The 27,321-nt window shown below is 44.1% G+C and overlaps 1 protein-coding gene across 4 annotated transcripts in view; it reads left to right on the top strand.

The window, feature by feature from the left end:
* Positions 1–27,321, top strand: part of CCNE2 (cyclin E2) — a 651,763-nt gene that overhangs the window by 511,175 nt on the left and 113,267 nt on the right. The window lies entirely within an intron of this gene.

Genomic DNA, 27,321 nt, shown 5'->3' with positions numbered 1-27,321 from the left:
GGTTCTGTGAAGGTAGAAGGCAATTTTTTTTCTTTTCCCTTGCCACTGTATCACTATCATAGCATTTAAGACATGGAAGATGCTGAATAAATATTTCTGAATGAACGTCCAGATAAACTTCTTGACTCTCGTCAATGTATTCTAATTTAAAAAGTGGTCTTGAGCATACAAATAAGAGAGAGATGGGTCTTTGGCACAGTGATTTAAACCTCTGCTTTGGTTAACCACATCCTACATCAAAGTGCCTGGGTTAAAATTCCAGCTCTGATTCCAATCCAGCTTCCTGCAGATGCATACCCTGGGAGGCAGCAGGTAGGTGATGGCTTAAATACTTGGGGCCCTGCCACCCAGGTGTGAGACCTGATGGAATTCCAGGCACCTAACTTTGGCCTGGCCCAGCCTTGGCTGTTATGGGAATTTGCAGATGGACAATATTTCTCTGTCACCCCCTCTCTCTGTTGCTGAGCCATTCAAATAAATGAAACTTTTCAAAAATGTATATAAATCAGGGAAAGGCTAACTTATAGAATATCAGAGTCTTTAGAGACAAGGTAGTCTGGAGTTTTCCAACTCTCATATAGTGTTCATTAGTCATTTCTAAAATAAAAGTAGTGAGTCATGATGAACATTTTTTAAAAAATAAGTAGAATGGAATTTGGAAGCAAAATACTGAAATACATGCCATGGCTTGAGTATGACTTAACTGTGTGCCCCAGAGGTTAGTGTGCCAGCATGCAAGTATTAACATGGTGGAGCCTTCAGAGATGGGGCCTACCAGAAGGTAGTCAGGTCATGGTGTCGCTCCCCCTCTTCATGGAGGAACAACACTAAACCCTGCCTAGGCTTCATATCCGAGTCACGGCACCATTATGTCGCTCCCCGTCTTCGTGGAGGAACGACACAGGACCCTGCGCTGTTCTTCTGTCTGCTCTTCCCGGGTTGGCTGCTGGTCCTTCCCGGGTTGGCTGCTGGTCCTTCCCGGGTTGGTTACCATCCCTTCCACCTCCGTGGAAGGGCGGTTCCCCCTGCCACATTCCCCACTTCCGCAGGGGAGTGGCACACCACCGGCCGGCTCTCTCGGGGGCTGCACAGGTGTTCCCCTTAGATGTTCCTGGTGCATGCCATCTCTCTCCTCCTTTATAGTCCTCTTCCACCAATCCCAACTCTGCTACCCACACGCCGAGTACACTGCTCTCCTCCAATCAGGAGCAGGTCCCACAGTTTATTGGTTGAACTGGAGGCAGCTGTGTAGAAGCTGTTTCCCTTCTCAGCGCCATATTGTGAGAAAGCAGATGCATAGAATAAGTCTTAATTCCAGTAACTTAGTCTAGTCCGAGTTGCTCCCCACAGATCCCCCTTTCTTTTTATTTTTGGCGTTGATACGCGCCTGTCTTCGGTGCCCCCTGGCACACACTCTGCTCTGCTTGCTAGAGTTGCCCACAGGTTCTTACAAGTCCTATCAATCAGGCAAACCGAATCCGGGTCCTCTCTTCGCCATGTTGTGAGGAGGTTTTTAGGCGCTGATGCGTGCCTGTGTTCGGTGCCCTGCAGCGCATGCTCTGCTCTGCCTGCAGGTGCTTACAAGCCCTATCAGGCAAACCGAATCCAAGCCTTCTCATTGCCATATTGTGGGGAGGCTTATTGGTGTTGATTCGTGCCTATCTTCGGTGACCTGCAGCTCATACTCTGGTCGAGCTGCCTACTGGTGCTTACCGCCTTACTAATCAGGCAGACCGAATCCAAGCCTTCTCATTGCAGTATTGTGGGGAGACTATTGATGTTAATAACGTGCCTGTCTTCGGTGACCTGCGGCGCATAAGCTGCTAGCCGCCCACAGGTGCTCACCACTTCCCTAATCAGGCAGACCGAATCCAAGCTCTCTCATTGCCATGTTGATGGGAGGCCTTATTTTTCTGTTTCTCTATCTCCGGGCATTCCTATTTCTCCTATTTTACTTCTATCTACCAGCATTCCTATTTCTCTCATTTTACTTCTAAACTTCTGTTTCTCTTATCCCCGCGGCTTCCCGGCGCCCGCCCCGAGGCTGCTTCTCGGCGGCTTCCCGGCTCTGAGCCGCTTCAGCCCGCGCTTCTCCGATCTGCACGGCTTCCCGGCTTTGTGCGGCTTGGCTTCGCGCGCGCACTCCGCAGTCTCGCACTAGCCCAGCGTTCCCTATCTACTTGTGCCCCGCACGCTCTCTCTGCGCGCGGCAGCCTCCGCGAGTCACACAGCCCCAGCTCACGTTTCCGCCACCACCGGCATTCAGTCCAAGTTCCCCGGACTAACCTGGCGAATTCCAACCTGGCGGCCCACGTCTCTGCCTCTGGTTCCAGATCTTCGCCTCTTGCTCCCCGGGCTGACTTGAAGAATTCCAAGATGGCTTCCGTTTCCGCCTCGGCCTGCACTCGCGGCTTCATCCTCCCTAACATTTTTCTCTACCCGGTATGTTTCCCTAAGTTTTCTTCCAACAATATTCCTCCCTCATTTCTCCTGGCCTCTCCCCACAGTCCGTATCCAAGTCTAAGTTTCTTATAGGTTTCACTTTCACTTTCAACCTGCAGTCCGTATCTGAGTCTAAGTTTCTTCTTGCTTTCACTTTAAATCCTAACTTCTTTCCCACAGTCCGTATCCGAGTCTATGCCTAGGCTTTCGATAGCTTCTTCCGGCACCTTTTCTGTCCGGCTTTTCCCTAGGCTGTTTGCTAGTCTCTCTCTCTCCAGTATTTTCCACTTCTTCCCGTTTCTTCCCTCCTAGGTTTCCTATCCGAGTCACGGCACCATTATGTCGCTCCCCCTCTTCGTGGAGGAACGACACCAAGCCCTGCCTAGGCTTCATATCCGAGTCACGGCACCATTATGTCGCTCCCCCTCTTCGTGGAGGAACGACACTAAACCTTGCCTAGGCTTCATATCCGAGTCACGGCACCATTATGTCGCTCCCCCTCTTCGTGGAGGAACGACACAGAACCCTGCCTAGGCTTCATATCCGAGTCACGGCACCATTATGTCGCTCCCCCTCTTCGTGGAGGAACGACACTAAACCCTGCCTAGGCTTCATATCCGAGTCACGGCACCATTATGTCGCTCCCCGTCTTCGTGGAGGAACGACACAGGACCCTGCGCTGTTCTTCTGTCTGCTCTTCCCGGGTTGGCTGCTGGTCCTTCCCGGGTTGGCTACCATCCCTTCCACCTCCGTGGAAGGGCGGTTCCCCCTGCCACATTCCCCACTTCCGCAGGGGAGTGGCACACCACCGGCCGGCTCTCTCGGGGGCTGCACAGGTGTTCCCCTTAGATGTTCCTGGTGCATGCCGTCTCTCTCCTCCTTTATAGTCCTCTTCCACCAATCCCAACTCTGCTACCCACACGCCGAGTACGCTGCTCTCCTCCAATCAGGAGCAGGTCCCACAGTTTATTGGTTGAACTGGAGGCAGCTGTGTAGAAGCTGTTTCCCTTCTCAGCGCCATATTGTGGGAAAGCAGATGCATAGAATAAGTCTTAATTCCAGTAACTTAGTCTAGTCCGAGTTGCTCCCCACATATGGGATCCCTGCCGCTGGAAGGAATTACTGCTGGTCTTAGAGAGTGGATTAGTCCTCCTGAGGATGGGCTGTTATAAAACAAATTTGATGTCTTGCTTCTGTTTGCTTCCTGTGTCACCCTATGCATGATCTCTTCTGTATCTGCTCCCACCATGATGATACCACCCTCCATAAGGCCCTCACCCAAGCCAGGTAGATGCTGGTGCCATGCTCTTGAAGTTCCAGAACTGTGAGCTGAATAAACTCCTTTGTGTAAAGCACCCAGCTTCTGGTGTTTTGTTATAGCAACACAAAACAGACCAAGACAGTACATTTAATAAGGGTACACATTTATACACCATGTGGTGATATAATGTGTGTCTTAACTGTGGGTTGTGGTCAGAAAGTTTGAGAGCCACTGATCTAGTCTTATTTACACACACACACACACACACACACCTCTACCCTGCTCTCACCATAACAAACCACTTTCAGTTCCCCAGAACACCATACTGTTTTATAATCAACAGGACCAGCTACTTATTATCCCCTCTAAATAGAATGAACTTGCTTTTTTCTCCCTGTAGCCTCCCAACTTACTCTTAAATCTGATACTCAAGTATTTTGCCTGTGAACCCTCCCATGACCCATCTAAGCAGAGCCAGACTCCCTCCTGTGTGCTTGTACCTCCCCTTGCACTTGATTTGCACTTGACTGCACTGGATTGTGATCACTTCCAAAGGTGTCCATGTCTTCTGACATGGACTCCTCACAGCAGGAATTGTGTCGTCCTCACTTCAGTGTTACCCAAATGATGCTCATAGCACTCATTTCCTGACCACCACACAGTTACAGGAAAAAGCTTTTATAAAGAATGAAGCAGCCCTTTATGTGATGAAATAAACTAAAATCAAATTTCAACAGGAAGTGAAAAACAAAGTTCAGTGTGGTGTACATGATATGCTAGCATTATATGTGTGTGCATGCATGTGTGCGTATGTGTGATTGCAGGAAAATATCTTTTGAAAAATACAAAGGAAACTGGTTACCATGGTTGCCACCTGGGGCCAAGAATAGAGGGGAGACTAATATATCACTGAGTGCCTCTTGATGTTTGTGCCGTGGCAATGGCTTATGTATCACTAAAACTGATTAAGTGAATAGTCCTCTGAAATAGATATTTTTAAAGATTTATTTATTTGAAAGGCAGAGATACAGAGAGAGAGGGAGAGACAGATCTTCCATCTGCTGATTCGCTCCCCAGATGGTCACAATGGAGAGGGCTAGGCCAGGCCAAAGACAGGAGCTTGGAGCTTCATCTAGGTCGCCCATGTGGTTGGCAGGAGCCCAAGCACTTAGGCCATATTCTGCTGCTTTCCCAGGTGTATGTAAAAGGCAGTATGGCAGGCGGTAGCTTAACCAATTTTATCACAACCCCTGCCACTCAAAAATATTTTTTAAATGCAACAAATATAAGAAAGAAAAAAATTATGGCTTCCAAATCTCCCATAATATTGAAAGGTGTACTTGTTTTTTCTTGACAGATTAAATAGAAAAGAGAGCCTTTATTGTCTGTGAAACTTAAAGGTAAACCTAATGTCTCTCTGACTGCAAAAAGGAGTTACATCTCCCTCCAACTAAAGAGCAGCACAGGTGCAAGAGGGAGAGTGGGGTGGAAAGAATTCCCATTTCCAAAAAAGAAGCAAACCTTCAATCTGTGTGGAATACTGCAAGTCCTTAGGGAGCCTCAACTAATGAATAATCAGCAGTTGTCAAAGAAGGCAATTGTAACAAAGGACAATCTAGGCTAATTTTCTGTTTGGAGAACAAGGTTGTTCTTCTGCCAGACCTCTGACTGGGCTCTTCAAATTCTCCACCTCATTAAAATATTCTTTAAATAAGCCTAATTGTCAGAATTAAAAGAGCTGCTTATTATGAACCTGGGTTCCTATGGCAACAGTAAAATAAATGCCAAAGTGTCTGAAGCATTGAGAAAAATAAAATACACTAATAATAGGTAGTCCTGTGAATCCTTTTAACAAGACGACTAATTGAGAGCCGGGCATTTCTACATGTTGGAACTAGAATGGCTGCAGAGATCTTCAGACTTCTAAAAGCCCAACAAAACATACGTATTCTTCTTAAAGTCACTGAAATGATTTTGAGTTGAAAATAAGTTAATTTTAGGAATATCATTGTGATGTTCTAAGCATATCTGTTAGTGAAAGAAAAGTTCATTTACCTTTACATTATGTACTCAAAATCTGTCCATTGTTCTCTCTTGCTCTTGCTGTCACTTTGCTTAAGTGCCCACCATAACCCTGGCAGGATGAGCTTGGCTCCAGGCCAGCACCTGCCCTGTGCCTGCCCCACCGACCATTTGTGAAAACAGAGAACTTGCTCTCTTCTACTGCCTTTGTCATGTACTGCCTCAAAGTGATAGATGAACTACAAATAAGAGGCCCTGAGATAGGCCCTTTCTGATTCAGGTTTCCTGACCTCAAGTTCTTTTCCAAAGTCTTGTTTTCTTGACTTACTATAAAGCACATGACATTGCCCTCTGTACTGTTTCCTGGGGCTGCCTTCACAAAGCCCCAGACTAGAGGCTTAAACAGAAACCTATTCTCACACAGACTTGGAAATCCAGGAACTAGGTGTCAGCAAGGTAGATGTCTCTGAAGCCTCTCCCCTTGGCTTACAGATCACCTTCTTCTGGTGTCTCCATAGATGCACATCTGCATATCCCCTGTGCACATCTGTGTCCTAATCTCGGCTGACAAGAGCAGTCACATTGGAGTAAGGCCCTCCCTAATGACTTCCTTTTAACTTAGTCACTCCTTTAAAGATCCTTTCTCCAAATATAAGGGTACTTCAAAAAGTTTGTGGAAAATGGAATTGAAAGATAATTTATTTTGGCACAAAAAGTTTTTGAAATTCATGAGTAGTCTTTTTTTTTTTTTTTTTTTTTTTTTGACAGGCAGAGTGTACAGTGAGAGAGAGAGACAGAGAGAAAGGTCTTCCTTTGCCGTTGGTTCACCCTCCCAATGGTCGCTGCAGCCAGCGTGCTGCAACCAGCGCACTGCGCTGATCCGAAGGCAGGAGCCAGGTGTTTCTCCTGGTCTCCCATGGGGTGCAGGGCCCAAGCACTTGGGCCATCCTCCACTGCACTCCTGGGCCATAGCAGAGAGCTGGCCTGGAAGAGGGGCAACCAGGACAGAATCCGGCACCCCAACTGGGACTAGAACCCGGTGTGCCGGCATGGCAAGGCAGAGGATTAGCCTATTGAGCCGCGGCACCGACCATAAGTAGTCTTTTCACAGTGTGCATTTCCCATGAACTTTTTGACAATTCCTCACATACTTATATCCCAGGTACTGGGGTAAGGACTTCAGCATAGCAATTTTGGGGAGATACAGTTTAGCCCCCTTAATACCCTTTCTACTTCCTTTGCAGGGTAGCAACCCCACACATTGTATATAGCACCCCAGAGTCCAGGGGAACACAGGCTCCATTATCACAGCTTCCATGAAAGAGCTGAATTAGATATACTCTTCAATGGTCTGATTCTCGTCAGTTAAGAGGCAAGAAAGACTATCCCCAGATAAAGAAATGAAGAATTCCCATTCAGAGTTTCCATCTTAATGCATAAATCAGTTAAGTACATGGAAATACTCAATAGGAATAAGAGACTTGGGTATAAGTTTTGGGGACATGATTAACTTGAGAGTGTCAAGGAGAGTATGTTGGAGAAAGTGTGAGATTTTTGACTTGTTCCTGGGCACAGGAGGTGCAGACGGAGAGAAAAAAAGGGCAGCATTTATTTCATCCACTTTGTGGTGCCTAGTTCTCAGGTTTGTGTCAGGGGACCCTTGATGTTTGGGATTGTATTGTTGAATCCACAGTGCCTGGCCCAACATCAGTTGAATTTAGTGTGATGCCCTATTTCGGCCATTTAGGAAGAAACAATTCAAAGGAAGTTATTAATGTACCCTGGAACGTTGAAGGGAAGTCAGGGCCAGAGCTCCAGATGTGAGAGTAGCTGAAACTGAAGTGGTGGATGAGCTCATGAAGACAAAGGTGTACTGAGCAGATCACTGCCCTGTTTGTGCATAAAACCCTTGAACAGTTTCCCAGTGCTTTTAAAATAAAATCTGGGTTCTCTTTTTTAAAGTTTCATTTCATTTTTTAATTATTTATTTATCTATTTGAAAGGCAGAGTTACAGGCTAGCGCTGCCGCTCACTTGGCTAATCCTCCGCCTTGCGGCACCGGCACACTGGGTTCTAGTCCCGGTTGGGGCTCCGGATTCTGTCCCGGTTGCCCCTCTTCCAGGCCAGCTCTCTGCTGTGGCCCAGGAAGGCAGTGGAGGATGGCCCAAGTCCTTGGGCCCTGCACCCACATGGGAGACCAGGAGGAAGCACCTGGCTCCTGGCTTCGGATCAGCGCAGCGCGCCAGCTATAGCAGCCATTTGGGGGGTGAACCAATGGAAGGAAGATCTTTCTCTCTCTAATTAAAAAAAAAAAAAAGAGTTACAGAAAGATAGAAAGAGATCTTGCACCCCAGTTTACTCTCCAAATCGCTGCAACACTAGATCTGAGCCAGGCCAAAGCCAGGAGTCTGGAACTCCATCTGGATTTCCCAGGTGACTGGCAGGGGCCCAGGCACTTGAGCCATTTTCTGATGCTTTCCCAGGCACATTAGCAGGGAGCTGGATCAGAAGGAGAGCAGCCAGGACTTGATTAGGTGCTCATATGGGAATCTGGCATCCTCAGGTGGCAACTTAACCTTCTGTGTTACAATGCCAGCCCCAAGTTTTATTTCATTTTTAATTGTGGTATAACACAAATATACCCTCTTAACTATTGTTAAGTATACAGTTCAGTAGTGTTAGGTATATTCATGTTGTTGTACAACAGATCTCTAGAACTTTTTCATTTTGTTTTTTTTTTAACTTTTATTTAATGAATATAAATTTCCAAAGTACGATTTATGGATTACAATGGCTTCCCCCCCATACCGTCCCTCCCCCCCACAACCCTTCCCTTTCCCACTCCCTCTCCCCTTCCATTCACATCAAGATTCATTTTCGATTATCTTAATATACAGAAGATCAGCTTAGTATACATTAAGTAAGGATTTCAACAGTTTGCTCCCACACAGAAACATAAAGTGAAAAATAATAGATGATTTTTTTTAAATGATGATGAAATCAGATCAGACCTATTGTCATGTTTAATCCCAGTGAGAGTCAAGTTGGGAGTTGATAATTTCTTTCTTTTTTTTTTTTTTTTTTTTACAGAGCATCAGTTTAGTATGCATTAAGTAAAGATTTCAACAGTTTGCACCCCCATAGAAACACAAAGTGAAATATATTGTTTGAGTACTCGTTATAGCATTAAATCTCAATGCACAGCACATTAAGGACAGAGATCCTACATGAGGAGTAAGTGCACAGTGACTCCTGTTGTTGACTTTACCAATTGACACTCCTGTCTATGGCATCAGTAATCTCCCTAGGCTCCAGTCATGAGTTTCCAAGGCTATGGAAGCCCTCTGAGTTCTCCGACTCTTATCTTGTTTAGACAAGGTCATAGTCAAAGTGGAGGTTCTCTCCTCCCTTCAGAGAAAGGTACCTCCTTCTTTGAAGACCTGTTCTTTCCACTGGGATCTCACTCACAGAGATCTTTTTGCCAGAGTGTCTTGGCTTTCCATGCCTGAAATACTCTCATGGGCTTTTCAGCCAGATCTGAATGCCTTTAGGGCTGATTCTGAGGCCAGAGTGCTATTTAGAACATCTGCCATTCTATGAGTCTGCTGAGTATCTCACTTCCCATGTTGGATCACTCTCCCCTTTATTTATTCTATCGGTTAGTGTTAGCAGGTACTAGACATGTTTATGTGCTCCCTTTGACTCTTAGTCCTTTCATTATGATCAATTGTGAACTGAAATTGATCACTTGGACTAGTGAGATGGCATTGGTACATGCCACCTTGATGGGATTGAATTGGAATCCCCTGGTATGTTTCTAACTCTACCATTTGGGGCAAGTCAGCTTGAGCATGTCCCAAATTATACATCTCTTCCCTCTCTTATTCCCACTCTTATGTTTAACAGGGATCACATTTCAGTTAATTTTCAACACTTAAGAATAACTGTGTATTAATTACAGAATCAAACCAGTCATATTAAGTAGAACAGACAAAAAAACTACTAAGAGGGATAATGTATTAAGTTGTTCATTAACAGTCAGGGCTATGCTGATCAAGTCACCGTTTCCCATAGTGTCCATTTCACTTCAACAGGTTTCCTTTTTGGTGTTCAGTCAGTTGTCACCGATCAGGGAGAACATATGGTATTTGTCCCTTTGGGACTGGCTTATTTCACTCAGCATGATGTGTTCCAGATTCCTCCATTTTGTTGCAAATGACTGGATTTCGTTGTTTCTTACTGCGGTATAGTATTCTAAAGAGTACATATCCCATAATTTCTTTATCCAGTCTACCGTTGATGGGCATTTAGGTTGGTTCCAGGTCTTAGCTATTGTGAATTGAGCTGCAATAAACATTAGGGTGCAGACCGCTTTTTTGTTTGCCAATTTAAATTCCTTTGGGTAAATTCCAAGGAGTGGGATGGCTGGGTTATATAGTAGGGTTATCTTCAGGTTTCTGAGGGATCTCCAGACTGACTTCCATAGTGGCTTGACCAGTTTGCATTCCCACCAACAGTGGGTTAGTGTCCCTTTTTCCCCACATCCTCGCCAGCATCTGTTGTTGGTAGATTTCTGTATGTGAGCCATTCTAACCGGGGTGAGGTGAAACCTCATTGTGGTTTTGATTTGCATTTCCCTGATTGCTAATGACCTTGAACATTTTTTCATGTGCCTGTGGGCCATTTGGATTTCCTCTTTTGAAAAATGTCTATTGAGGTCCTTGGCCCATCTCTTAAGTGGGTTGTTGGTTTTGTTTTTGTGGAGTTTCTTGATCTCTTTGTAGATTCTGGTTATTAACCCTTTATCTGTTGCATAGTTTGCAGATATTTTTTCCCATTCTGTCGGTTGTCTCTTCACTCTCCTGACTGTTTCTTTTGCAGTACAGAAACTTCTCAATTTGATGCAATCCCAATAGTTGATTTTGGCTTTGACTGCCTGTGCCTCCCGGGTCTTTTCCAGAAATTCTTTGCCTGTGCCAATATCTTGAAGGGTTTCTCCAATGTTCTCTAGTAACTTGATGGTGTCAGGTTGTAGATTTAGGTCTTTAATCCATGTTGAGTGGATTTTTGTGTAAGGTGTAAGGTAAGGGTCTTACTTCGTGATTCTGCACGTGGAAATCCAATTTTCCCAGCACCATTTATTGAATAGACTGTCCTTGCTCCAGGAATTAGTTTTAGATCCTTGATCAAATATAAGTTGGCTGTAGATGTTTGGGTTGATTTCTGGTGTTTCAATTCTGTTCCATTGGTCTATCCATCTGTTTCTGTACCAGTACCATGCTGTTTTGATTACAACTGCCCTGTAGTATGTCCTGAAATCTGGTATTGTGATGCCTCTGGCTTTGTTTTTGTTGTACAAGATTGCTTTAGCTATTCGAGGTCTCTTGTGCCTCCATATAAATTTCAGCACCATTTTTTCCAGATCTGAGAAGAAGGTCTTCGGTATCTTGATTGGTATTGCATTGAATTTATAAATTGCTTTTGGGAGAATGGACATTTTGATGATATTGATTCTTCCAATCCATGAGCATGGAAGATTTTTCCATTTCTTGGTATCCTCTTCTATTTCTTTCTTTAAGGTTTTGTAATTTTCATCGTAGAGATCTTTAACGTCCTTGGTTAAGTTTATTCCAAGGTATTTGATTGTTTTTGTAGCTATTGTGAATGAACTTTTTCATTTTGTAAAACAGAAACTGTGTCTATTGACTACTGATTTCTCCTCCTCCTTCAGACCAGCCCTTAGCAAGCACCTTTTTCCTTTCTGTGTCTGATTTTGACTATTTCAGGTACCTCATATGAGCTGATTCACAGAATTTGTTGTTTATGAATGGTTTTTATCTCTTAGCATCATGTCCTCAAGGATCGTTCATGTCGTAGCATGTGACAGTGTCTCTTTTCTTTTTTTTTTTTTTAAGATTTATTTATTTATTTATTTGAAAGTCAGTGTTACAGAGAAGCAGAAGCAGAGAGAGAGAGGTCTTCCATCCACTGGCTCACTCCACATATGGCTGCAAGACCAGAGCTAGGCCAATCCGAAATTAGGAGCCAGGAGCTTCCTCCAGGTCCCCAACATGGGTGCAGGGGCCCAAGGACTTGAGCCATCTTCCACTGCTTTCCCAGGCCATAGCAGAGAGCTGGATCAGAAGTGGAGCAGCCGGAACTGGAACCGGTGCCCATATGGGATGCCGGCGCTGCAGGAGGTGGCTCTACCCGCTGTGCCACAGTGCCGGCCCCAGGATCTCTTTCTTAAGGTGAACATAATAGTTTACTATAGACATCTTCTTTATTCATTCATCTGTTGATGGGCATTTGGGTCATTTCTACCTCTTGGCTATTATAAATAATGCTGAACTGAACATGGGTGTGCAAATATCTCTGAGATCACACTTTGGATTCTTTGGATATATACCCTAAGGGAGATTGTTAGATCATATGGTAGTGCTATTTTTAACTTTCTTGAGGAACTTTCATATTATCTTCCATAGCGGCTACAGCATTTTACCTAAAGCTCATTGTCTTGTGTGTAGCCTGCAAGACCTCTGCTGACCTTCTCTGGTCTCTGGTGAGCATCTCCCCACTACTCATTAGGTTTCTACCATACTGTTTAGTTTTGGTTCTTGAAATATATCATGCCCTGTTGCCTTTGGGCTTTTATACTTAGCATCCCCTCTGCCTAGAATGCTAGTGATCCTATTAGTCAGCCAATGCTGCAAAACAACCAACCATAAAACCCCAGTGGGTTACAACAGTGTTTACTTCCTGCTCCTGTTTCTGCGGGTCAGCTAGAATTTGACTGATCCAGGTGGGGCTCAGCTCCATTCTGTGGGTTACATGTGGCTCTTTTCTGTGTACCTGCTGTTCTGCCAGGGCTACCTGGTGAATGTTTTCTGTCAGTAGAAGTTGGCAGCTCTAAGAGAAGCAAGTAGAACCACACTGCTTCTTCTGGGCTAGGGTCGGTTTGCACAGTGCCACTTCTACTCACATGCCTTTGGCTGAAGCAGATGACCAAGCCCAGTATCAGTGGGGCAGGGAAGCTTACCCCTCTTACGGAGGGCAGCACAGGGGGAAGAATGAGAGAGTGGGTGATCACAGTGTGATCTCCATATTCTCCTTCCAGGCCCCACTCCTCCAACTCTGCCTCCACGGTCCTATTCATTATAGATATCTCAATTCCAACATTCATCATAAATATCTCAGACATCACTTCCCCAGGAGGCTTTTGTGAACCCTCCCTTTCCCATGCTGGTATGGCCCCCACTGTTTGCTTCAACTTTCATTTTTCCCTTTGTGAAACTCATCATACATGGAGTTGTTTAATTTCTCTATATCTCGCAGTATCAATGAACTGTTGTTATATAAAAATAGTGACTTTATAACAATATTCTGCAACTGTGTCTTTTTCCTCTATATTCTGTGGGTTGGATGGGCATTACTGCTTTTCTTGCATGGGCTGATTCAAGCAATTGCAGTCAGATAATGTCAGGAACAGCTGTGTGAGCCAAGGAGACCTCACTCAAATGACTGGCACTTAGTACTGATTGATGGCTGTGTTGGTTTGCTTCCATGTGCCCACTTATGGTCCAGGAGACTAAACCAACATCCTTACATGGTGATCTCAAGGCGGCATTCCAAGGGAATATAAGTAGAAACTGCAAGGCATCTTACAGCAGAGACTTGAGAATTATACAACGTCACTTCTGCCACATTGTCTTGGTCCAATCAAATCACAAGTGCAGTCTCGATTTAGTGAGTGAAGCAAAAGGTTGTGTCCCTCGATGGGAAGGGTAGCGAGTCACACGGTGAAGGGCATGCTTACAGCTACCGGCTCAACTGTGTCTCCTCCAGATCCATAGGTTGAGGTCCTAACACTCATGACCTCAGAATGTGACTGTCTTTGGAGATGGGACCTTTAAATCTTTTATTTATTTTTATTTTATTAGAAAATCAGAAAGACAAAATAGAGAAATCTTGCATCTGCAGGTTCATTCCCCAAATGCCTGCATCAGCCAGGGCTGGGCCAGGAGGCAGCCAGGAGCCTGGAACCCCATCCAGGTCTCCCATGTGGATGGCAGGGACCCAAGTATCAGAGCGATTTTCTGATACCTCCAAGGATGCACACCAGCAGAAGCTGGGTAAGAAGCAGAGTGGCCAGGACTGGAACTAGATATTCTGAGGTAGCTCAGAGATAGGGTCTTTAAGAGATAATTCAGGCCGGCGCCGCAGCTCACTAGGCTAATCCTCTGCCTGCGGCACCAGCACATGGGGTTCTAGTCCCGGTCGGGGCGCCGGATTCTGTCCTGGTTGCCCCTCTTCCAGGCCAGCTCTCTGCTGTGGCCCGGGAGTGCAGTGGAGGATGGCCCAAGTCCTTGTGCCCTGCACCCCATGGGAGACCAGGATAAGTACCTGGCTCCTGCCTTTGGATCAGCGGCCATTGGAGGGTGAAGCAACAGCAAAGGAAGACCTTTCTCTATGTCTCTCTCTCTCTGTCCACTCTGCCTGTCAAAAAAAGAAAAAAAAAAAGATAAGATAATTCCATTAAAAAGGAGCTCATTGGGATAGACTGTAATTCAATGTGACTGGTGTCATTATAAGAAGAGATTAGATATTGACATGGAGAGAAGAAGACAGCCATGGATAAGTCAAGGAAAGTGGCTTTAGAAGAAACAAACCCTGCAGACAACTTGATCTTGGACTTCTGGCCTCCAGAATTGTGAAAAAATAAGCATCTGTTGCTTAAATCACCTTTTTGTGGTCTTTTGTTATGACAACCTTAGAAAAGCAATGCACATACAGAAAAGGGAGGAATGGTTGTAGTCCACTTTGTAAACAATCTACCAACCCTCCACTCCAACCTTAATGGCTCCTGTGGCTTGGAGTTCTGTTGTTCTTGCACATCATCAGCCTTTAGTAAATATTGCCTTTATTGGGGCTGTTTTTCAAGGCAGGAGAAGAAAGAGAAGCCAGAGAAGATGGTGAAGGATCAGAGAATTATGAGCATTCAGAAGAATGTGTCCCAGAAGCCAAAGGAAGAGAGACTCTTGGGAAGAGATCTTCAGGGATCGCAGGGGGGATGGGAGTTGGAAACTGGTCATTGGATTTGACAGTTGTTAACTGAGGGGGAGGGGGTGCAGTATTGCTTGGAGAGGAGAAAAGAGTGCTGGCCAAGAAGAACTTCAGAGTCTTACCATGTATTTCTACTACTTGAAGTATTTTACCATAAAAATACATCTACCTATAGATATTGTTAAACAGATAATATTTTTGAAAAAAGAATGTCGCCATCCTCTCGGAGCCCTCCAACCCTACCTCCTAAAAGTACTCACTTCTAAAAGTTCAGAGCACACCTGGCACAAACCCTTTGCAGGGTGTCTTAGTCTGTTTTCTGTTACTATAACACAACATCTGAAACTGGGTGATTTATAAAGAAAAAAGGTTTATTTTGGCTTGCAGTTCTGAAGGCAGGGAAGTCCAAGACTAGGCAGCTGCGAAAAGGCAAGGGGATGTGTACAGAAGACAGAAAAGGGAGCTGCCCTCCTGTGATAGCTCACCCATTCCTGAGACGAGTATCAATCCATTCTTGAGCACTCTGCCCCCATGACCCCAACACCTCCCATGGGCCCTCCTCCCAACACTGCCACATCGAGGAGTTCAACCTCAACATCAAGGGACAAACCACATTCAAAATATATCAGAAGGAAACTTGATTTAAAAAATGCAATAAATTTTACATCAATAACAGTGTTTCTGAAAAACTGAAATGCATAAACCCCTCATGCTCACATGCATGCAAAAGGACAATATGCATAAGGATGTTTAATGAAGCTTTATTTTAGGAAAATTTGGAAATCATCTCAGTTCCTCTGATCAAGGATAGTTAAATAAACCGTGCTTAAAATCACACAATGGAATCTCATGCTGCTGCTTGGGGGAAAAAGAGAAGAAGAAGAATGAGGAAGCTTTTCTTGTACTAATATGAAAGATTTCCAAGACAGATTAAGGGAAAACAGTGAGGTACAGAGCAATTGTATGCTCCTTTTATGTAAGCAAGGAAACAAAAGAACACACACACACTTGCCTCTATTTGCATAAAGAAATCAGAGAGATATGAAATAGACAAAATTACTCAGAAAGAAGTTATTCACAAAGTTATTCAGAAGAAGAGTGTGGATTGGGACAGGGAGGGATTATTCTAGAGTTTATTTTCATTTATATACACAATAGCATTAGATCCTTATGGCAAGTCTGGTGAAGATTAGATTATATCACTTGCCTCTTTTACCAGGGTACCCAACTGGTGAACATGAAGCTTCATTCTAGTCCAGCTCTGCCTGACTCCCTAGTCCTTGAGCAAACACAGGCCCTTAGTCTTAAATTTGTAACCTGAAATAAATGGCATCAAAGGCAGAATAATCCAGAGTCATAGCCAAACATTATTCCAGGTGTTCATCAAATACAAGTAACTAGAGATTGGGAGGTATTATTATTATTATTATTATTATTATTAAGTGATCTGGTTTTACTGCCAGTTTGTGTGTATTTATTTGTTCCTTTGTTGACTTCCTGGATTTTCAGATGTCTGTTTTAGAAGAAATAAATAGAGAAGAGGATAGAAAAATGATCTGGTTTATGTGGTACACTTAATTCCCTTAGACAAGTAATTTTTTGTTGAGGCATTGGAGTTTTAGAGTTAACTGCTGTTTAGCTCCAGGACATGTTGTTCCAGTAAGTGACAGGAGATATAGGGAGGGGAATAAAAAGTGAAGAAAAGTTCCTGCGTGGATAAGACCTCTGCTGCCACTGCTGCCGAGTCTTCAGGATAGAAGGAGCAACTGCCCATTGGAGCATGAACTGGGAAATTGGAAGTTACCCGTCTGTGAAAGGGCTTTGGCACCCAGCTAAGTTACACTGGTTCAAGCTTACTCTGCATATTCCACATCTTTTCTTCGCCACTTGTGACCCTTTTCCCCTGTCATGAGGAAATTTCTCTTAAGCCAGATTTATTTTCTAAATGGAAATTTCCAAGCCTTGAATGAAGTAGCGGTTGCTCTGATCAGACCAGATCCTAAAATTCTCCAACCTCATTTTCATGGCTGTTTCTTACACATAAGACCTGAGTTCCAGCTAGAGTTCCTAGGATAGTAAGGATTGCTGTGGTCTGAGAAAAGTTCTCAGCTGTGGTCTGAGAAAAATTCACATGGTGGGATTTTTTTTTTTAAGATTTATTTATTTATTTGTAAGTAGTTACACACACACACACACACACAGAGGTCTTCTATCCGCTGGTTTACTACTCAGATGGCTGCAATGGCCAGAGCTACACTGATCCAAAGCCAGGAGCCAGTAACTTTCTCCGGGTCTCCCACAAGAGTGCAGGGGCCCAAGAACTTGGGCCATCTTCTACTGCTTTCCCAGGCCATAGCAGAGAGCTGGATCAGAAGTGGGGCAGCTGGGACTCGAACCAGCACCCATATGGGATGCTAGGACTGCAAGCGGGAGCTTTACCAGCTGCACCACAGCACTGGCACCATTGTGGAACCTTAATTCCTCAGTGCTTCACTGTTGGGAGGCAGAGCCCAGTGTGGGGCCTGGGGGTGGGGGGTGTGTTTGGATCGTGGAGGCAGATCCTCCTATATGGAGCAATGCCTTTATTTTATGAGAGTGCTTGCCCTGTGGGACTATTTTACCATGATAGTGGGTTGTTATAAGGTAAGGCTGCCCCTTGTGTTTTGCCTCTTTTGTGCACATTTGTGTCCCTCCTACTTTCTGCCATGAGTTGATGCAGCACAAGGCCCTCACCAGAAGCTGATGATGCCAGTGCCATTCTCTTGACTTCCCAGCCCCCAGAAACTATGAGCTAAATAAACTACTATTCCTTTTAAACTGCCCAGTCTTAGGTATTTTGTTATAGCAACATAAAATGGACTAAGATAAGCATTTAAAAAAAAAAGTTTTAGTGAAATAAGGATAATTTTAAGAACCGACAGTAGGAAATGGAGCATCCTCCTCTTGGTCTATTCTATGTTGATTTCAGCTGTAAGTGGCACTGTTTGCTATGATAGCAACTTGACTCACAAGTCTCTTCAAGCTGGTAAAAATGAAGAAACAAAAAGTAGTTGTTTCTCCCCAAAACTGGAGACTCCTGAGCTCATCACAGTGATTTAAAATGCCTGGACCACACAAAATCACTGCCCTAATTCGAAACCAACTTACAAATGTTTTTCCATGTCCTTGTAGCACCACGGTCTCTTGGTGTTGCTTGCATGGCTGGACCAGGCGTTAGCCTCTTTTGTTTTTGTTTTTGTTTTTAAAGATTATTTATTTGAAAGGCAGAGTTACACACAGACAAAGACAGAGACAAAGAGATCTTCGATCTGCTGGTTCACTCCCCAAATGGCCACAATGGCCAGAGCTCAACCAATCTGAAGCCAGGAGCTAGAAGCTTCTTCTGGATCTCCTGCGTGGGTGTAGAGGCCCAAGCACTTGGGCTGTCTTCCACTGCCTTACCCACTACACCACAGTGCCAGCCCCATGCCTCTTTTGTTTCGGAGACCAACCCTCTCCTGGGCCCCTCACAACTCATAGAATTTGAAGCTAATTTTAGCCAGGACATTGATGAAGTCTTGCAAACTAACATTTTCCCTCTGAAGCCTTGAGGAGAAGTAAAGCCATAGTGATAGGCAGCACTCAAGAGAATTAGCCCTCCTGTGGCAGTGGAATAAGCATCCCAAATCTCCTAGTCACTGTTAGCATCAAAGCAAGAACCTGAATGTGTAAGCTGGTAGAAAGGCTCATGGGGTGGGTGCAGGTGTCTCACCAAAGGACCTTCACCTTACTTGTTTGACTATTCATTCTTTCATTATTCATTCATTCATTCACATTTATTGAGCCAGATAAGGGATGAGGCACTGGGATTACAAAAGGTAACAAGATAGTAAAAAAAAAAAAAAAGTTGCTTATAACCCAGCTATTTTTATCTCTGCTTGCCACTCTTATCTACGTGAAACATCTCCCGCTTGTCTGGTGTTCATTCACAGAGGGCAGTACTGTAAGCAACTGAGCTTCTCTGCTCTATGAAAATGCCAGTAATCACCGGGAAAATCCGCTACCATATCAGCCTCTGGCTGAAGGAATTAGTAAACTCTAAATTATCATTGTATGGCTTGAAATGATTTTCTTACCTGTAAAAACAACTCGTTTGAGCCTTACACTATATCTGAGCTGAGTTTTAAAAATTACTATTCCATTTTTTCTTTTTTATAACATTTTTATTGAGATATGATTCAATGTCATTCAACCTACTCATTTAAAACATAGACTGCAGTGTTTTCTGGTATATTCACAAGAGTATTTTAGTATAAATTTCATCATAATCAATTTTAGGACATTTTTATCAACCCAGTAAGAAACCCTGTGATCTACCTTCTGTCTTGTTGGAGTTAGCCACTCTATGTAATCATATAATACACAGTCTTTTGTGTCCGGTTTATTTCATTTAACATAATGTCTTTAGGGCTCATCTATGCTGTAGTGTGTGCCAGTACTGTGTTAATTCTATGATTGAATAATATTCCATTGTGGGGCTTATATTGGTATTTTGCTTGTTCATTCATCAGTAGCTGGTATATTGCACTTTACAAGTAAAGAAACTAAACCAAGAAATAGTTCGATTGGGACTATTTGAAGCCAGGTCTCCTGACTGCTGACCAATGTTCTTTCCATTAAATCCTTTAGGTCCCATAACTTACCAGTACATATTCATTTCTACTTTCAAAACACAATGGTTTTGCAATAGGGAATTGAACTAAGAACTGCAAATGCAGTGCAGATGAGGCTGCCTTCTCATCCTTTGCTGTTGCTATGTGAGAGTTTTTCCCATTGCCAAGGAAAATAACAAGTTAAAGGGTGAAAAAGAATTCCATAAAAATGATTTTTTGTAAGACATAACCCTCCCTGTTGCCCCTGACTCCTGGACTGATTCCTTGTCTCTCTTTTGTTTTGTTTGCTGTGTGAAAGTCATAGTTCATTAAAATGGGCCTGTGGAGTTGAGAGAAAGCTCCTGCTTATGGAAGTAGTACATCAGAGATCAACAGCCATCACAGTTCAGCTTGAGTTGCCCAAGCATAGGCTGCAGGGTCCACAGGCCCTTTGAAAATGAAAGGAAATTAATCAAGATGATTACCTTGGATGCAGGGCAGTGGGGTGAGGAGGTTACCAGTAAGGATAATATAGTTGAATAAATTAACTTGGAAGGATCAAAAATTACATGCTAACCTAGTGAGCTGGGCTGAAAGAGGAGGCTAATGTACACAAGACATTGTCAGAGGTTGTGCAAAATGTTAGGATGAGGTTGCAACCTGAGTTTTTTGCAGTTCATCTCTTGCTTCCTTTTTTTGTCTCTAGTGTTCCTTTATTCATAGGAGGGAGTAGGGCTTCTTTTTAAATGCTACTTATTCCTTTTTATGTATTTGAAAGGCAGAATAAGAGAGGAGAGAGAGAGAGAGAGACAGACAGATCTTCCATCTGCTGGCTCACTCCCCAAATACCTACAACAGTTGAAGCCAGGAGCCGAGAACTCCATGCAGGTCTCCCACACAGGTGGCAGGGACTTGAGTACTTGAGCTATCATCTCCTGCATCCCAGGTGCATTAGAAGGAAACTGGATCAGAAGGTGGAGGAGGAACTGGATCCCAGGCATTCTGATGTGGCATGCTGGGGTCCTAAACAGTGGTGTAACCCGCTGCATCACAACATCTGCACCAAGGAATGAAGCTTGTTATTCCAAGGCCTCATTTACCTGACCAGCCTAAAACTGAGCAGCCGTCCCTCCAGGACTGCTCCTGTCGATAATGGTTGCTTCTTATCCATATTTAAGTGTATTAAGATGTCATTCTAAGCATTTTCTGATTCCAGTGTATGTGAGCTCCTATTCTAATATAACACTCTCTTGTAGCTGGCTACATACAGAGTACCACAAATAAGTACTTGTATACAGTGGGCCTCCTATAGGGGAGGGAGCTACAAAGGAAGAGAGAGGAGAAAGATAAAGATACAGATGGAGGGCCGGCACCGCGGCTCACTAGGCTAATCCTCCACCTTGCAGCACCGGCACACCGGGTTCTAGTCCCGCTTGGGGCACTGGATTCTGTCCCAGTTGCCCCTCTTCCAGGCCAGCTCTCTGCTGTGGCCAGGGAGTGCAGTGGAGGATGGCCCAAGTGCTTGGGCCCTGCATCTGCACCAGGAGAAGCACCTGGCTCCTGGATTCAGATCAGCGCGGCATGCCGGCCGCAGCACGCCGGCCTCGGCGGCCATTGGAGGGTGAACCAACGGCAAAGGAAGACCTTTCTCTCTGTCTCTCTTTCTCACTGTCCACTCTGCCTGTCAAAAAAAAAAAAAAAAGATACAGATGGAGACAGAGGGTGTGTGTGTGTGTATGTGTTCCCACCATAATTTCTGAAAGGACTAGAAACAAGACATTAAGACAAACTAATAAAGTACTAGAGAAAACTGAACCCCAGATTTGGGAGCAGGTGGGTGACCATGGGCACCTGTAAGAGAGGACAAACCAAGAAGTCAATAAAAGTTCCATAATGCTGCATACAAGGGGCTGGCGCTGTGGCATAGTAGGTTAAGCCTCCACCTCTGGTGCCAGCATCCCACATGGGCACTGGTTCAACTCCCAGCTGCTCCACTTCTGATCCAGCTCCCTGCTAATGCACCTAGAAAAGGCAACGGAGGGTGACCCAAGTCCTTGGGCCCATGCATCCACATGAGAGACTGGGAAGAAGCTCCTCGCTCCTGGCTTTGGATTGGCCCAGCTCTGGCCATTGTGGCCGTCTGGAGAGTGAACCAGCGGATGGAAGATCTCTCTCTCTCTCTCTCTCTCTCTCTCTCTCCCCCCCCTCTCTGTTTGTAACTCTGCCTCTCAAATAAATAAATAAACCTTAAAAAAAAAAAACACACTACATAGAACACAATAGTATTATTGCATTGGTTTAAAATTTTAGAAGTGTACATTTCCAGGAATATGTTCAAATTTAGAAAAACCACAAAGAAAGATGCAGAAACGGCTGGCGCCACGGCTCACTAGCCTAATCCTCCGCCTTGCGGCGCCGGCACACAGGATTCTAGTCCCGGTTGGGGCGCTGGATTCTGTCCCAGTTGCCCCTCTTCCAGTCCAGCTCTCTGCTGTGGCCAGGGAGTGCAGTGGAGGATGGCCCAAGTGCTTGGGCCCTGCACCCCATGGGAGACCAGGAGAAGCACCTGGCTCCTGCCATCGGATCAGTGTGGTGCGCCGGCCACAGCGCCCCAGCCGTGGCGACCATTGGAGGGTGAACCAACGGCAAAAGGAAGACCTGTCTCTCTCTCTCTCTCTCTCACTGTCCACTCTGCCTGTCAGAGTGTAGAACAGCCCTGACTGTTAATGAACAACTTAATACATTATCCCTCTTAGTAGTTTTTTTGTCTGTTCTACTTAATATGACTGGTTTAATTCTGTAATTAATACACAGTTATTCTTAAGTGTTGAAAATTAACTGAAATGTGATCCCTGTTAAACGTAAGAGTGGGAATAAGAGAGGGAAGAGATGTATAATTTGGGACATGCTCAAGCTGACTTGCCCCAAATGGTAGAGTTAGAAACATACCAGGGGATTCCAATTCAATCCCATCAAGGTGGCATGTACCAATGCCATCTCACTATTCCAAGTGATCAATTTCAGTTCACAATTGATCATAATGAAAGGACTAAGAGTCAAAGGGAGCACATAAACAAGTCTAGTACCTGCTAACACTAACCGATAGAATAAATAAAGGGGAGAGTGATCCAACATGGGAAGTGAGATACTCAGCAGACTCATAGAATGGCAGATGTCCTAAATAGCACTCTGGCCTCAGAATCAGCCCTAAAGGCATTCGGATCTGGCTGAAAAGCCCATGAGAGTATTTCAGGCATGGAAAGCCAAGACACTCTGGCAAAAGATCTCTGTGAGTGAGATCCCAGTGGAAAGAACAGGTCTTCAAAGAAGGAGGTACCTTTCTCTGAAGGGAGGAGAGAACCTCCACTTTGACTATGACCGTGTCTAAACAAGATAAGAGTCGGAGAACTCAGAGGGCTTCCATAGCCTTGGAAACTCATGACTGGAGCATAGGGAGATTACTGATGCCATAGACAGGAGTGTTAATTGGTAAAGTCAACAACAGGAGTCACTGTGCACTTACTCCTCATGTAGGATCTCTGTCCTTAATGTGCTGTGCATTGAGATTTAATGCTATAACGAGTACTCAAACAATATATTTCACTTTGTGTTTCTATGGGGGTGCAAACTGTTGAAATCTTTACTTAATGCATACTAAACTGATCCTCTGTAAAAAAAAAAAAAAAAAAAAAAGAAATTATCAACTCCCAACTTGACTCTCACTGGGATTAAACATGACAATAGGTCTGATCTGATTTCATCATCATTTAAAAAAAATCATCTATTATTTTTCACTTTATGTTTCTGTGTGGGAGCAAACTGTTGAAATCCTTACTTAATGTATACTAAGCTGATCTTCTATATATTAAGATAATTGAAAATGAATCTTGATGTGAATGGAAGGGGAGAGGGAGTGGGAAAGGGGAGGGTTGTGGGTGGGAGGGACGGTATGGGGGAAAAAGAAAGAAAGAAAGAAAGAAAGAAAGAAAGAAAGAAAGAAAGAAAGAGAGAGAGAGAGAGAGAGAGAGAGAGAGAGAGAGAGAGAGAAAGAAAGAAAGAAAGAAAGAAAGAAAGAAAGAAAGAGAAAGAAAGGAGAGAGAGAGAGAGAGAGAGAGAGAGAGAGAGAGAGAGAAAGAAAGAAAGAAAGAAAGAAAGAAAGAAAGAAAGAGAAAGAAAGAAAAAGATGCAGAATGATAATCATTAAATTCTGGGTAGCTGTTAACTTCTGAGTCATAGAGCAGTGCATTCAGAGAGATCCAATGACATTAAGAGTTTTACTTCTGGATGGGGCGGGTGCCGTGGCTCACTTGGTTAATCCTCCACCTGCGGCACCGGCATCCCATATGGGCGCTGGGTTCTAGTCCTGGCTGCTCCTCTTCCAGTCCAGCTCTGCTGTGGCTCAGGAGGGCAGTGGAGAATGGCCCAAGTGCTTGGGCCCCTGCACCCACATGGCAGACCAGGAAGAAGCACCTGGCTCATGGCTTCGGATCGGTGCAATGCCAGCCATGGCAGCCATTTGGGGAGTAAACCAATGGAAGGAAGACCTTTCTCTCTGTCTCTCTCACTGTCTATAACTCTACCTGTCAAATAAAAAAAAAAGAGTTTTACTTCTGGATCCAGCATTCTGGCATAGCAGGTAAAGCTGCAACCTGCAGTGCCAGCATCCCATATAGGATCCCATATAGGATCCCATATAGGAACCATATATATGGTTGGAGTCCTGGCAGCTCCACTCCTGATCCAGCTCTCTGCTGTGGCCTAGGAAAGCAGTAGAAGAAGGCCCAAGTGCTTGGGCCTCTGCACCCTGGTGGGAGACCTGGAAGAAGCTCCTGGTTCCTGGCTTCCAATTGGCTTAGCTCTGGCCGTTGCGGCCATCTGGGGAGTGAACCAGTGAATGGAAGACCTCTCTCTCGACCTCTCTCTCTCTACCTCTGCCTCTCTGTAACTTTGCCTTTCAAAAATGAATATATAAATCTTTAATAAAAAAAAAAAGTTTCACTTCTGAAGCTGGGTATGGCTTCAGTAGTGTTAGCACCCTTTGTTCATAACAATGATCTTTTTTCATGTCTCAAATTAATGAGGTATAAGGTAAATATTGATAGATATAACCCCACCACACACACAAGAATCCTTGTATGTCCTCAATTTTTTTAAATATAAGAGTACTTCAAAAATTTCATGGAAATGGAATTAAAAGAGAAGTTAAGTTTGATGCAAAATAATTTGAAATCCACTTCAAAAAAGTTCATAAGAATGTGTACATGGATTTCAAAAAATGTTATCACCAAAATAAATTTATCTTTTAATTTCATTTTCCATGGACCTTTTGAAGTATTTTTTAATATTGTAATCATATATACATATTATAAAAATTACATTAATTAAATTTTTTAAAAGATTGATTTATTTATTTGAAAGATAGTGTTACAAAGAAGCAGAGGCAGAGAGAGGTCTTCCATCTGCTGGTTCACTCCTCAAATGGCCTCAACAGCCAGAGCTGTGCCGATCTGAAACCAGGAGCCAAGGGCCTCCTCCAGGTCTCCCACATGGGTGCAGGGGCCCAAGGACTTGATCCATCTTTTACAGCTTGCCCAGGCCATAGCAGAGAGCTGAATCAGAAGTGGAGCAGCCAGGACTCAAACTGGCGCCCATATGGGATGCTGGCACTGCAGGTGGCAGCTTTACCTGCTATGCCACAGTTAAAATTGTCATTTTAACCATTGTTCTTTCAATGCTAACTGGCTCACATGTTGGCTCACATATGACAGGTGAAAGGAATTAGCATACTGTGGAAACCAAGTTGATTGTCATGCAGTTTTTCCAGTGTGTTCATGTGTTAACATGAGCAGGGCGAGCTTTCTCACAAAGAAAAAGCCTTCATCATCTTTGAGGATCCCAAAGAAAATACTGAAAACCCTACAGAAGTGCCTTCTTTTAGTGCACACAGTAGCTGAATTAGTAGCTTCAAAAACCCCTACATTTTTCACTATGTTAAGCTATCTGGGAAAATTGAGAGTTCAGATGAGAAATCATAAAGACATTTTCCTTGTATTTAGATAAAATAATTTAAGGAAGCTACTTCTAGATTGTGTTTTCAATTTAGATGAAATCTCTAAGGAGGAAACAAGTGCACCAAGATATAAGGCTACAGATGCAGGCCTGGCTGTGTGGTAGGCTGAACCAACAGTGGAGAGAGAACTGTGTCAGAATATTTATCAAGATTCAGCTTACAAACTTCTTAAGATCTTGAGTGGTCTGCCCCAGCCCTATTTTTCCCATAAGCCCTGTTATGCATGACTACTGAACATGAAGTTTTATAAAGATAGAGAATTTGGGGCCAGAGTCGTGGCATAGCCAGTAAACCACCTCCTGAGAAGCTGACATCCCATATGGGCACCAGTTCATGTCCTGGCTGTTCTACTTCCCATCCAGCTCCTTGCTAATGGCTTGGAAAAAGCAACAGACGATGATGGCCCAAGTACTTGGGCCCATGCTACCCATATGAGAGACCCCAGTGAAGCTGTTGGCTTCAGCATGGCTCAGTGCTAGCTGTTGTAACCATCTAGGGACTGAACCAGTGGATGGAAAATCTATCTCTCTGTCTTTCCCTCCCTCTCTGTAACTCTGAGTTTCAAATAAATAAATCTTTTAAAATAATTTTACAAAACTGTATTAAAGTACATTTTATATTCATTCTTGAATGTTCTGCATATTTAATATTTAATCTTTAAAAAATGTTACGGCCGGTGCCGCAGCTCAATAGGCTAATCCTCTGCCTGTGGCACCAGCACACCGGGGTTCTAGTCCTGGTCAGGGCACCGGATTCTGTCCCGGTTGCTCCTCTTCCAGTCCAGCTCTCTGCTGTGGCCCGGGAGTGCAGTGGAGGATGGTCCAAGTCCTTGGGCCCTGCACTCGCATGGGAGACCAGGATAAGCACCTGACTCCTGGCTTCGGATCAGCGCAGGGGCCATTGGAGGGTGAACCAACGGCAAAAAGGAAGACCTTTCTCTCTGTCTCTCTCTCTCACTGTCTAACTCTGCCTGTCAAAAAAGAAATTTTTTTAAAGGTTGCAAAAGAGAAATATTATAAGTAAGAGAATTATATATTATTTTCTTCTCTGCTTTCTGGACTTGTGTTAACCTGGGGTTAGGTAAATCAAAATGGCTTAAACTATGAGGAAAATATATCATTTTATACAACATAGAATTCAGACATAGAATAGCATAGCTAGAGTGGCATAATCATGTCATCAAGGACTAAAGCACTTTCTATCTTTTCTGCCATTTCTCAGGACCTTGGCTTGTGTCCTCATGGTCACAGGATGGTGGACATAACACTGAAAATTACACTGTCATACAACTCTGTTCAAAGGCAAAAATAAGTTTTAGCTTTATTGTCTTTTTTGTTAGTAAGTAAACCTTTTCTAGAAGTCACCCTGCACATTTCTCTTCAGCTCACTTTGGCTAGGGATGTTTCACTTGGCTACACCCTATCTGCAAGAGAGGATGGTAAATGAATGTCTAGCATTTTCAGCCTTTAGAGAGAGAAGCAGCTCTACCAATAATAAAAACACAATGGGAATAGCTCTGGGGTTAGCAACCAGCACCGTCACCTGAGGTAATAGGTAACCAGACAGGTCTGTCTGCCAGTAGAACCTGTGACTTTAACCTCTGCTCCATGATGTCACCTTTAAGATTCATCTAGCACTTAAATTACTTTTCCATCACAAACACTGTCATATGACCACACTCCCGAACTCACCCTGTACCTCCTGACCTCCCATTTTTGCACATGCAGTTCCCTCAGCTTGGAATTCTGTCCCTTCTACCACTGCTTTTAGACATAGCATCCGCTCTTAAAGATGCCGCTCAGACACTGCTTTCCTGATAAAGCCTTCCACAT

The sequence above is a fragment of the Oryctolagus cuniculus genome, chromosome 6 (assembly GCF_051225735.1).
Source record: "Oryctolagus cuniculus isolate XC-2025 breed Fujian yellow rabbit chromosome 6, ASM5122573v1, whole genome shotgun sequence".
In the NCBI taxonomy this organism is placed as follows: Eukaryota; Metazoa; Chordata; class Mammalia; order Lagomorpha; family Leporidae; genus Oryctolagus; species Oryctolagus cuniculus.
Note: the sequence above shows the minus strand (reverse complement) of the source record. Positions and strands in the feature narration are given on the sequence as shown.